The sequence below is a fragment of the Callithrix jacchus genome, chromosome 6 (assembly GCF_049354715.1).
Source record: "Callithrix jacchus isolate 240 chromosome 6, calJac240_pri, whole genome shotgun sequence".
NCBI classification, from domain to species: domain Eukaryota; kingdom Metazoa; phylum Chordata; class Mammalia; order Primates; family Cebidae; genus Callithrix; species Callithrix jacchus.
Genome location: NC_133507.1, coordinates 36,522,197 through 36,533,852, shown reverse-complemented (window position 1 = coordinate 36,533,852; position 11,656 = coordinate 36,522,197). Strand labels below are relative to the sequence as shown.

At 46.5% G+C, this 11,656-nt stretch overlaps 1 pseudogene; it reads left to right on the top strand.

Annotated features, from left to right (window-relative positions):
• Window positions 1–1,861: 1,861 nt before the first annotated feature.
• LOC144576615 (dolichol phosphate-mannose biosynthesis regulatory protein pseudogene) lies at window positions 1,862–2,261 on the top strand (annotated as a pseudogene).
• Window positions 2,262–11,656: the final 9,395 nt, after the last annotated feature.

The window sequence follows — 11,656 nt, the reverse complement described above, 5'->3', positions numbered from 1 at the left end:
GCGGCGGCCGGGAAGAACTAAAGGTATTCCCCGGGCGGCTGGAGGACTGAGTCGAGCCGGGATCCGAGTCCTCCGGTATCCCAGCAGCCACCGGAGGCAGTGAGGTAATGGAGGAAGAATGTAGGGAGTCCTCCAGTGGACCACACTCCTAGCGAGCCGCGGAAACCATAGAGATCAGGGCTCAACTGGAGCGCCGGCCCACTGCTGTCACGTGGCCTCCATCCGTGCGCTTTATTGGCTGGCGCTAGCTCTACGGGGTTGAATTTCGGACGCTTCCTGCCATTCGTGGGGCCGAGTTTCAGGTAGTTGGAGTAAAGAGACACGGGGAAGACCGCGAGAAGGCCAGCGTCCCTGGCGGGGCGCAGAGTTGGCCGAGCAGGGCACCTGGCTGTCAAGCTGGCCAGTGCAGTACGCTCTGGGCCGCTCCGGAGCGGTCGCAGAGCCCGCCGGGAGTCGTAGTCCGGGCCGGGCGCGCGGCTTTGTCCGCGAAGCAGCTCGGCATACGGGTTAAGTTGTCCGCCGGGCTGTTGCTCGGCCCAGTCGCGCGTTAGCCACCCAGCATTGAGCTGCCAACGGCTGTTCTCCCCAAGCACCCTCGCTTACGCCGCTTCGCCTCGCCTCGCCTGACCTGCTAAAGCCTTCGAGAGCAGCCTGGAAGGGGCAGCTCAGACCATCCTTAAATCGAGCCGATGACAGCCAGGCCCGGCCCCGCCCGCGGGGAGATGCGCGGGGCTGGGTGCTGGCCACTCACCCCTGGCCGGGCCTGCCTCCTAATGCACCGGGAACGGGCTCGCCCACCCGGCTCGAGGGGCGGCAGGGGCCCAGCTGTGTCTTTCGCTCCCGAGCCCCCAGCTATAGGTGGCTTCGGCGGAATACCCACTTTGCAGGATTACTCAACAGGCCGATTAAGCACATTCTTCACCTCTAGCAGGGCAAAGGCTTCTCTCAAAAAGAACATTACAAAATGTTTTTGAAAGAAATTTGGGGGTAAATTTACAAAATGTTTTTGAAAGAAATTTGGGGGTAAATTTAAATACTGACTTTTGATAAGACTTGGTCTTATGAGAGCATTTTAAATTACAGATGGGGTTACACTAAAAGTTGTTTCTGACCTACTCCCTTACTCTTAAACGGCTCCAAAATAAACTTAGTCCCTGAAGCAAGGTGAGCCCTGTTCTAGAGCAATGCCTTTCTTGTGTAAAAAGATGGCCTAAAGCCCACACACAGGCTGTTTTGTGTTTTGCTTTTCTGTTGATGCACAAAGGAATACTTAATATGTTTGTCCTCAAGGACCAAAGACAAGTATCTAGTAAAAAATGCAAATCATATCTAACAGTGAAGCTTTCCAGCAAAAACCTTCTGCTCTAGAATGCATAATTATGCGAGCATAATAAGATCTTCTGCAGACTTTTAGCATAATTACCTATAGGAAGCAAAACCCAAGTCAATTGAGTGTCTGGTGCTTCTGGGACCTGGACTTCTCAAAGAGAACGGGCAAGGAGGACAGGAAGGAAGAGACAGCTATGCTTCGTGGAACAGGAGGTGACTTTTTAAAAAATTTTCTATGGCAGTCTTCTTAATTCCTGTCACAGACTTGAACTGCTTATCTGCTGTTGAGGCCACGGTTGCCAGTTTCTAACCTTCTCTGTCCGCCTGAAAAACTAGAAATTAGATGATCATGTGGCCTAGAGCCAGAAGTGCAGGAGGCAGAAAGCCAGAGGCCGATTTTTTTTTTTTTTCCGAATAAGAAGGCCAAATCCTGACTTAAAATAATCAAAATAAATTTTACAGAGTGAAAGTCTTTCCAGCTGAAAGCCTTAAAACATGGCATCTGGGTTGCTTGTGGCTCCAGTAACTTAGCGCCGGGGGAAATGGCCACAGGGACAGACCAGGTGGTGGGACTCGGCCTCGTCGCTGTTAGCCAGATCATCTTCACCTACTACACCGCCTGGGTGATCTCTTGCCATTCATCGACAGCCAGCATGTCATCCACAAGTATTTCCTGCCCCGTGCCTATGCTGTTGCCATCCCGCTGGCCGCAGGCCTCCTGCTACTCCTGTTTGTGGGACTGTTCATCACCTACATGATGCTGAAGAGTGAGAGGGTGACCAAGAAGACTCAGTGAAGGTCCTGCGGGGATGAGGCTGCCAGCCCCTTCTCTGCCTCCCCTCCAGGGCAGGGACCAAGCCCGGGAGCCTGCAGAACCTTCCCAGGCACAGTGGCGCCCCAAGCCTGGCTGTCCTGCAGAGTCCCCATAGCATGGAACTTAGCCCTGACTGACTGGAGCCCCCTCCCCTGCTCTCCTTTCCAGAAGCTAGGAGGGAGGGACACCTGGAAGACTGATCACCCCTTTCTTGCCCAGGGCCTGAAAGATGCTGGTCCTCCCAATCTCACTCTCAGACCCCCTGCCACCTTTTCCCCTGGGTTCTGCCATCATGCCTCATTTCCCCTCCTGTCACATGCTGACATTGGACTTAGCAGGTTCTAAGGCTGCATGTGTGACGTCTGACCTCTCTCCACAAGCCCTCTCCTCCACCAAGGCAACTTTCCTTAGCCTGACACAGCGCCACACCCCAAAAGCCCTTCTGGACCTGGAAAGCCTGGGGAAGGACTGACAGACCCCAGGACCACCCGTAGGGCTCAGGGCACATTATGAGCCACCCCGGGCCCACTGACTGACCACTCCTCATGGAGGCCCAGACCCCCAACCCCAGGGCTGGCTTATTTGGGAGAGCTGACCAATAAATGCTGACTGATTGAAAAAAAAAAAAAAAAAAAAAAAAACATGGCATCTGGAAGAAGGCCCTAGTCTATTGCTCCCAGGGTGGTACTATGTAGTCATTAAACAGCCCACAGATAAGGGAGTTATTGCTCCCTGGTTATTGGGCTGCCAGGAACTAAATGATGGAACTAAGTTTCACTTGAAACATTCTCAAATTAAAGCAAAAACAAGCCTTGCTTTGAGCTGTTGAAAAGGCATTTTACTGAAAATACCTAGATGCTGTTGCTGTTCTTAAATGTTTTTGAAAGGCAGAGGGTCAGGACTTTTCAGAAAGTCACTTAGAGGTCACCTCGCATCAGCAAGCAACAGTCTGAACAGATGCAAAAATAAACAATGAAATTACGAACAGGAGGAAGAAACTAAAATGAGGGTAGTTTTTACCATAAATAGGAAAGAGGCTGTGTCTTGTTTATCTTCTCATTTCCTGTGCATAATACAGAAACCTGGTATGTAATAGGCATGCATATTATTTGTAGCCTGACTGAATACATGAAGAAGGAAACCAAGAAGCAGCGGGCAGATAATATACTTGGGAAAGGAGAACTGCAAAGGAGCTGGGTGGCTCAAGACCTCTGCATGATCCTCACATGTCACACCAATCTGCTGTGACATAGCTGTACTACTCATCAGAATACCCCAAAATGAATTGTCTGCCTCCCTTATATACAGCTTTTATTATTTCCTATCTTGAATGGTTAAGAATATGTAGTAATGGTTAAGAGACTCCACTGTGGAATCAACCTGCGTGGCTTCAAATTCCAGCCCTAATAGTGAATACCTGTGAACTAACTTGTTCAGTTGATGTAACTTCATCAGTGACTCGGGCTTATCATCTGTAAAATGGGGATTATAGCATTCCTGCCTCATAGGGAGGTTAAGAGATTTAAATATCAATAAGTCTGTACATTATAAACCTTATCAGATTGGCATGGCAGAAATGCTCAGTAACTGAGCTTTGTGAGCTCAGTTGAGATCCGCATGAGGTAGCCTGCATACTGGGCATATACATTCTTCTGGATTTGCTCCATGATAAGCTAAAGGCATTTGGTAACCAATAGGAATGAAATAAGGTTTCACACAGGATTTTGGTGGGTGTTGTAGATTTTATCTGTCCCATTTGTCCCATTTCTCAACTTGAAGTAAGCCTGGCCTTGGTCTGCATCTGTGCTCTCCCTTCCACAAAAGGCAGGCCCCGAGAGACTCCAGAAATGGCACCTGTCTCCTGTGTGTACTCCACCACTTCGTCCACTTGGGCACTTCAAAGGTATGATCAGTACTTATCTGATTAAAAGAAATCTTTGTATATACAGATGTCTACAAAGGTTGAATCTTTCAGAGGTATAAAGTAGTTTAAATAAACAAATAAGCCCTCCAGTGTTTTGTTTGTTAAGCCATGTTACTCTGAGAAGGTTTTCTTTTTCTTTTTTTTTTTTTTAAAGACAGAGTCTTGCTCTGTTGTCTAGGCTGGAGTGCAATGGCGCAATCTCGGCTTACTGCAGCCTCTGCCTCCCAGGTTCAAGTGATTCTTTTGCGTCAACCTCCCCAGCAGCTGGGACTACAGGTGTGCGCAACCGCACCAGCTATTTTTTTTTTTTTTGTATTTTCAGTAGAGACGGGTTTCACCATGTTAGCCAGGATGGTCTTGATCTCTTCACCTCGTGATCTGCTTGCCTTGGCCTCCTAAAGTGCTGGGATTACAGGCATGAGCCACTGTACCTGGCTTTTTTTTTTTTTTGACACAGGGTTTTGCTCTGTTGCCCAGGCTGGAGTACAGCGTCAGCACAACTATGGCTCACTGCAGCCTTGACCTCCCTTGCTCAAGCAATCCTCCTGTCTTAGCCTCCCAAATAGCTGAGATCACATGTATACAGGACCACACCCAGCTAATTTTTGTATTTTTTTAGAAAATGGGGTTTCCTTATGTTGCCCAGACTGGTCTCCAAACTCCTGGGCTTAAACAGTCCTCCCACCTTGGCTTCCCAAAGTGTTGGGATTGCAGGCATTAGCCACTGTGCCCAGCCTGAGAAGATGTGTTTTAAACTTTGTATGTCATTTGGGTACGGAATTTAACATTAAAAAAGTTCTGAACTTCCAGTACTACCAATAAAATAAATGAAACGGAGTGGGAGAGCTCAAGTCACACATTTCCTTTATTCTATAAATACTCTCTAAATGGCTACTCGGTAACCAGGCATTTTATATTGCTTTTTTATTGAGATAGGACATACATGTTTAGAATTCACACATCTCAAGTGTACACAGCTTGACCAATTCTTACATTAGTATCCATCCATGTAACCACCATCCAATTTAAGATGTGGAATATTTCTAGCAGCTCAGGAGGCTCTCGTGCCTCTCCCAGTTCCTAATCCCCCCTCAAAAGATAACCGTTATTCTGACTTTTATTAGTATAGTTTTGCCTGCTCTTGAATTCATGGACATGCAAATAGACTCATACTGCCTATACTCTTGTGTCTGGTTTCTTTCTTTCTTTCTTTCTTTCTTTTTTTTTTATTTGAACAGAGTTTGCTCTTGTTGCCCAGGCTGGAGTGCAGTGGCATGATCTTGGCTCACTGTAACCTCTGCCTCCTGGGTTCAAGCGATTCTTTTGCCTCAGCCTCCCGAGTAGCTGATATTACAGGCGTGCACCACCATGCCTGGCTAATTTTGTATTTTTAGTGAAGACAGGGTTTCTCCATGTTGGTCAGGCTGGTCTTGAACTCCTAACCTGAGGTGAGTCTCCCTGTCTTGACCTTCCAAAGTGCTGGGATTACAGGCATGAGCCACTGAGTCCAGCCTGTGCCTGCTTTCTTTTGTTCAACATGTCTAGGAAATTCATCCCTTTGCTTATGTGCAACTATAGTTAGTTCTTTTTCTTTGATGCACAGAATACTATGCCATTCGATGCACATTGAACGATATGCCACAATTTGTTTATCCAGCATTATTTTTAAAGCAATCTTGTTCTCATCCCTGAGTCTAGAGATTTAAGCTTTTTTACATGATCTCACGTTGTTCTACACCCTCAGTGAGAGGATTGAGATGGAAGGTAGGAAAGATACAGTTCCTTCATGCACACTAAATGTAGCAGATCACTCTCAGATTTCCAAAATCAAAGATACTGGGCTGAGGCCGGGCACAGTGGCTCACCCATGTAATCCTAGCACTTTGGGAGGCCAAGATGGGTGGATCACGAAGTCAGGAGATTGAGACTACCCTTGCTAACATGGTGAAACCCATCTCTACTAAAAATACAAAAAAAAAAAAAATAGCTGGGTGTGGTGGCATGCACCTGTAGTCCCAGCTACTCAGGAGGGTGAGGCAGCAGAATCACTTGAACCCAAGAGGCGGAGGTTGCAGTGAGCTGACACCACACCATCACACTCCAGCCTGGGCGACAGAATGATACTCCGTCTCAAAAAAAAACTTCTCAGAGTAATATGACTTAACAAAATACTGGAGGTATTTCAGAGTTATAGAGTAATTTAAATAACTATATCTCTGAAGTATTCAACCCATGTAGACATCAGTATATACAAACGTTTCTTTTAATCAGATAAATACTGATCATACCTTTGAAGTGTGGGAGGTTGAGATGGGAGGATTGCTTGAGGCCAGGAGTTTGAGACTAGCCTGGAAAATAGTGAGACAATATCTCTATAAAAATAAGTAAATAAATAAAGATGCTTGTTGTATCCACCAGGGTCTAGTCAAGAAGGAGTTATTTCAGAGATAGCAATGCACCTTTTACCTGCAGAGACTTTAAACCTCCTGACATCCCACAAAACATCACATTGATTGATTACATTGGTGCCATGTTGTTCAATGGACTCAATGAGCAGGAAATGGTAAGTACCTTAGATTCATTAGAAAATCACACGTGTGGCCGGGTGTGGTGGCTCACGCCTGTAATCCCAGCACTTTGGGAGGCCGAGGCAGGCGGATCATGAGGTCAGGAGATCAAGACCATCCTGGCCAACATGGTGAAACCTCGTTGCTACTAAAAATACAAAAATTAGTTGGGTGTGGTGGTGCACACCTGTAATCCCAGCTACTCAGGAGGCTGAGGCAGGAGAATCGCTTGAACATGGGAAGTGGAGATAGCAGTGAGCCAAGATTGCGCTACTGCACTCCAGCCTGGCAATAGCACAAGACTCCACCTCAGGAAAAAAAACCAAACAAACAGAAAAAGAAAACCGCATGTATTCCAGAAGGTGATAAATAAACTCTAATTCTTATTCCAAGTACTGTATCAGTTAGGGTCCTGGAAAAACAAACCGCATTAGGCATTTCAAACAAAGGCAGATTTTTGGTCACATGGTTAGAAGTCTAAAAGAATGAAGGAGATGTTGAGGTAACCCAAAAAGGAGCAACTGTAAGAAGCAGCTAGCACCCTTAGGGCTGGGAGAACAAAAAGGAAGAACGGGCATTACTGGCACCTGGGAACTTGGGCCAGTGCGGAAGAGCCTGAGGAGTGGAGCTGGTACTTCCTGCACTTGCTGGAGGGGTGCCTTCGTTGAAATCGGGAAGAGATGTCCTTTTTTTTCTGCTTCCACTGTCTGGTCTTTCCCCAGTACCTCCCACTGGTGGAATCTAAAAGGAGCTCAGGTGGCATGAGTATCTGGGAAATGGAGTTGTAGACTCCTTGGCCCAGTGTTGAGAAGAGTGGGTGTGGCCTGAGCAAGAATAGGGGAATCAGGGCACAGCCATCACCTCAAGGTGGGACCAGAGTGAGAAGATTGCATCTGGCTCTCCTGGCAATATGCCAGGAGCAGCTCCTTCGGGCTTGGTTGAAACCTTGGAAGTTCTGGGCCTACTCCTAATAATGCTGAAAACTGTCATCGTCCCTAGACTGTTTGGCAGCTCAGGGCTTGCTGTGCTCCTGGACTCCTGGTTCCTAGCATGCAGCAGGGGGAGGAAGGAGCCCGTCTCAGCCATGCTTTCCCTTTGGAACCCTCTCTGAGGTCAATGAGGTTCATTCCAAGAATTAATGCCTTACACATGTTGCAAGGACTCTTAATATAGTGAGTTTAAGTTCAGAAAAGGGAAAACAAATGAGAACAAGACTTTTATTCACCCTCACTGTTGGTAGGAGGCCTTGATGTGCAGACGCGATGGGGCAACAGTGTGAGCGAATAAACAATTGACATCTAACCCCCGAAGGAAAGCCAGTACCTGGGACCAGAAGGAAGAGGCTGGTGAGAAGCACAAACTGCAGGCATGGACATGATACGTATAGAGGACAGCCACACTAAGCTTTGAGGTTTCTTGGGGACAACAGAGAGTAACCCTTTGAATGGAAATCACTGAACAGTCACAGAGAAAGTGAAACCGTCCAGTGACTGAGGGTGACACCAAGGCAAAGGGAAAGAAACTGGGTTTGCCTGGTGGCCTCAGGACTCCTGGCTCGCTGGTCCCACTGTCTCCCCCAGCCCATCAGAATACGTGAAAGCTGGCTGGGTGTGGTGGCTCATGCCTGTAATCCCAGCACTTTGGGAGGCTGAGGTAGGCGAATCACCTGAGGTCAGGAGTTCGAGACCAGCCTGGCCAACAAGGTGAAACCTCATCTCTACTAAAAATACAAAATTAGCTGGGCATGGTGGCGCATGCCTGTAATCCCAGCTACTTGAGAGGCTGAGCAGGAGAATCACTTGAACCTGGGAAGCAGAGGTTGCAGTGAGCTGGGATCATGCCATTGCACTCCAACCTGGGCAACAGAGGGAGATTACGTCTCCACAAAAAAGAAAAAAAAAAACAATACTTGAAGGCTTTCCCACCACACCACGCTTGTGGGACACATCAGAGTGGGAAGCTCCGTGGATCTACAGCAAGGCTGTTCGATTAAGAGTGAATAAATGGGTGAATTCCATGGGCTGATGAACATCTCAGGAATATTTTCTTCCCAGGGCAGCGATCGTAACTTCTGGAGAAATGGAGTTCCTAAGCCTTGGAGCCTTAGAACCCTGACACACATTTCTGTGGAGAAACAGAGAGCCCAGACATCCAAGTCCACACTCATCTTTCTTCTGACTGGCACCAGCCATAGGAAGCAAGGCCCCAGAGAGCACTGGGGACAGACCGTGTCTGCTTGGAGCAGGGCAGGAGAGCACAGGCACACGTGCATGCAGCCCTGGGCCCATTGTCCCGTTTGCACCGGGAATGAATCTGGTTTTTCTAGCCTTCTAAGCACAGAGGTATTTTTGACTCAGCACCGTGAGGGACGACAATAGCTCAGCTTCTGCCAGCTGCCTGATTTAGACACGAGACCTTCACTACATATTTCTATCTCTTGCCCTACTCAGAGGAAGGACTTAAAAATCCCCCAAGACGGAACTGAGTTTTCCTCTATTCATTTTTTAAAATTATACTACTTGAAGAACCCCAAACAAATAAGGCTTTGGGCTTCCAAGACCATGGAATCCATTGTGTTCATGTGGAAGAGCTGTTCCCGGTAGAGGTAGGAGGAATAGCCAGGTCACTCGGCAGGCCTCTTGTCCAACTTCTCACCACCCCTTCTTACCCCACCAGGAAGGGGGAGAGGAGGGAGCATGGGATGCTTTGAGCAGTTATCATGCATCTACCGTCTGGGGGCCTGGTATTTTCCAGGAGGGCTATTTTGGGCTTTCTTGTCTGTTTCTCTTTCTGGAATAAGAGCTGTTTCAAAACGAAGGAGATCATTCACCTCCATCCTTCAGCTGTCAGCATAGAGGTGTGCACAGAGTACATGCTCAGTAAATGTAAACCTTTTTATTTATTTATTTTACCTTATTTTTTTTTTTTTTTGAGACAGAGTCTTGTTCCATCTCCCAGGCTGAAGTGCAGTGGTGTGATCTTGACTCACTGCAACCTTGGCCTCCTAGGTTCAAGCGATTCTCCTGCTTCAGCCTCCCAAGCAGCTGGGATCACAGTACATGCCACCACAGCTGGCTAATTTTTGTATTTTTAGTAGAGATGGGGTTTCACCATGTTGGTCAGGCTGGCCTCAAACTCCAGACCTCAAGTAATCTTCCCGCCTTGGCCTCCCAAAGTGCTGGAATTACAGGCGCAAGCCACCACACCTGGCCTATTTATTTATTTTTGAGACAAAGTTTTGCTCTTGTTACTCAGGCTGGAGTACAGTGGCACGATCTTGGCTCGCTACAACCTCCGCCTCACAGATTCAAGTAATTCTCATATCTCAGCTTCCTAGGTAGCTGGGATTACAGGCACCCACCACCATTTTTTGTAGAGATGGGGTTTCACCATGTTGGCCAGGCTGGTCTCACACTCCTGACCTCAGGTGATCTGCTTGCCTCAGTTTCCCAAAGTGCTGGGATTACAGGGATGAGCCACCATGCCCGGCCTAACAGATATATTTTTTAAATGCTGAAGATGGTTTAGAAGGAAAGTATTTTGTAACTTGTAAAAGAAAGAAAAGATTTTAAAAAATTCTATTTTAAAAGTAAAGTATGTATTCAACATGGAGCTGGAAATAGCCAGTGCAATATGACAAAAAAAGAAAAAGAGAAGAAAGAAAAGAAAAGGAATACAGATTGGAAAGCAATAAATAAAACTGTCCCTGTTTGCAGATGATATGACTATCCACATGAATATCCCAAGAAGTCTACAAAAAAACCTCCTAGAAATAATAAGTGAGTTCAGCAAGACTACAAGATACAGACTGGGTGTGGTGGCTCACACCTGTAATTGCAGCACTTTGGGAAGCCAAGGCAGGCAGATCACTTGTGGTCAGGAGTTCGAGACCAGCCTGACTAACATGGTGAAACCCTGTCTCTACTAAAACTACAAAACATTGGCTGAGTGTGATGGATGCCTGTAATCCCAGCTACTCTAGAGGCTGTGGCAGGAGAATTGCTTGAGCCCGGGAGGTGAAGGTTGCAGTGAGCCAAGATCGTGCCATTGCACTCCAGCCTACATGACAGAACAAGACTCCGTCTCAAAAAAAAAAAAAAAAAACAAACCAAAAAACTACAAGACACAAAAATCAATTGTTTGCAGTAGTCCCTTGGTATCCATGGAGGATTGTTTCCAGAACCTCCTGTGATGCCAAAATCTAGGAATGCTCACATCCCCGACATAAAGTGACACAGTAATTGTGTATAATCTACACACGTCTTCCTGTATAATTTAAGTCATCTCTAGATTATTTATGATACCTAATAAGATATAAATGCCTTGTAAATAGTGACCATACTGCATCGTTGAGGGAATAATGACAAGGTAAGTATGTAAATGTTCAGTACATATGCAATTTTATTTTCTGAATATCTTCAATCCAAGGTTGGTTAAATCCGTGGATGTATAACCCACAGATACAGAGGGCTAGCTGTACTAGCCATGAACATGTGGAAGCTGAAATTAAAAATGTGTATCAGTTACAATTCTCAAAAGTTATCCAGGTATAAATCTAACAAAAGATGTAAATATTTATATAATGAACACTACAAAATGCTGATGAAAGAACTGAAAAAAGATCTAGAGAGGGAAGAGACATTGTGTTCATGGATTGGAAGGTAATGTAATAAAGATGTTGGATTTCCCCAAATTGATCTACATAAATGTTTAACACATTTTTTATCAAAATTCTACCAAGGATTTTCTGCCAGGAGCAGTGTCTCATGCTTGTAATCCTAGCACTTTGGAAGACTGAGGCAGGTGGATCACCTGAGGTCAGGAGTTTGAGACCAGCCTGGCCAACATGGTGAAACCCTGTCTTTACAAAAAATTAGCTGGGTGTGGTGGCAGGCACCTGTAATCCCAGCTACTCAGGAGGCTGAGGCAGGAAAATTGCTTGAACCTGGGAGGCAGAGATTGCAGTGAGCAGAGATTGCACTCCAGCCTGGGCAACAAGAGTGAAACTCCATCTCAAAAAAA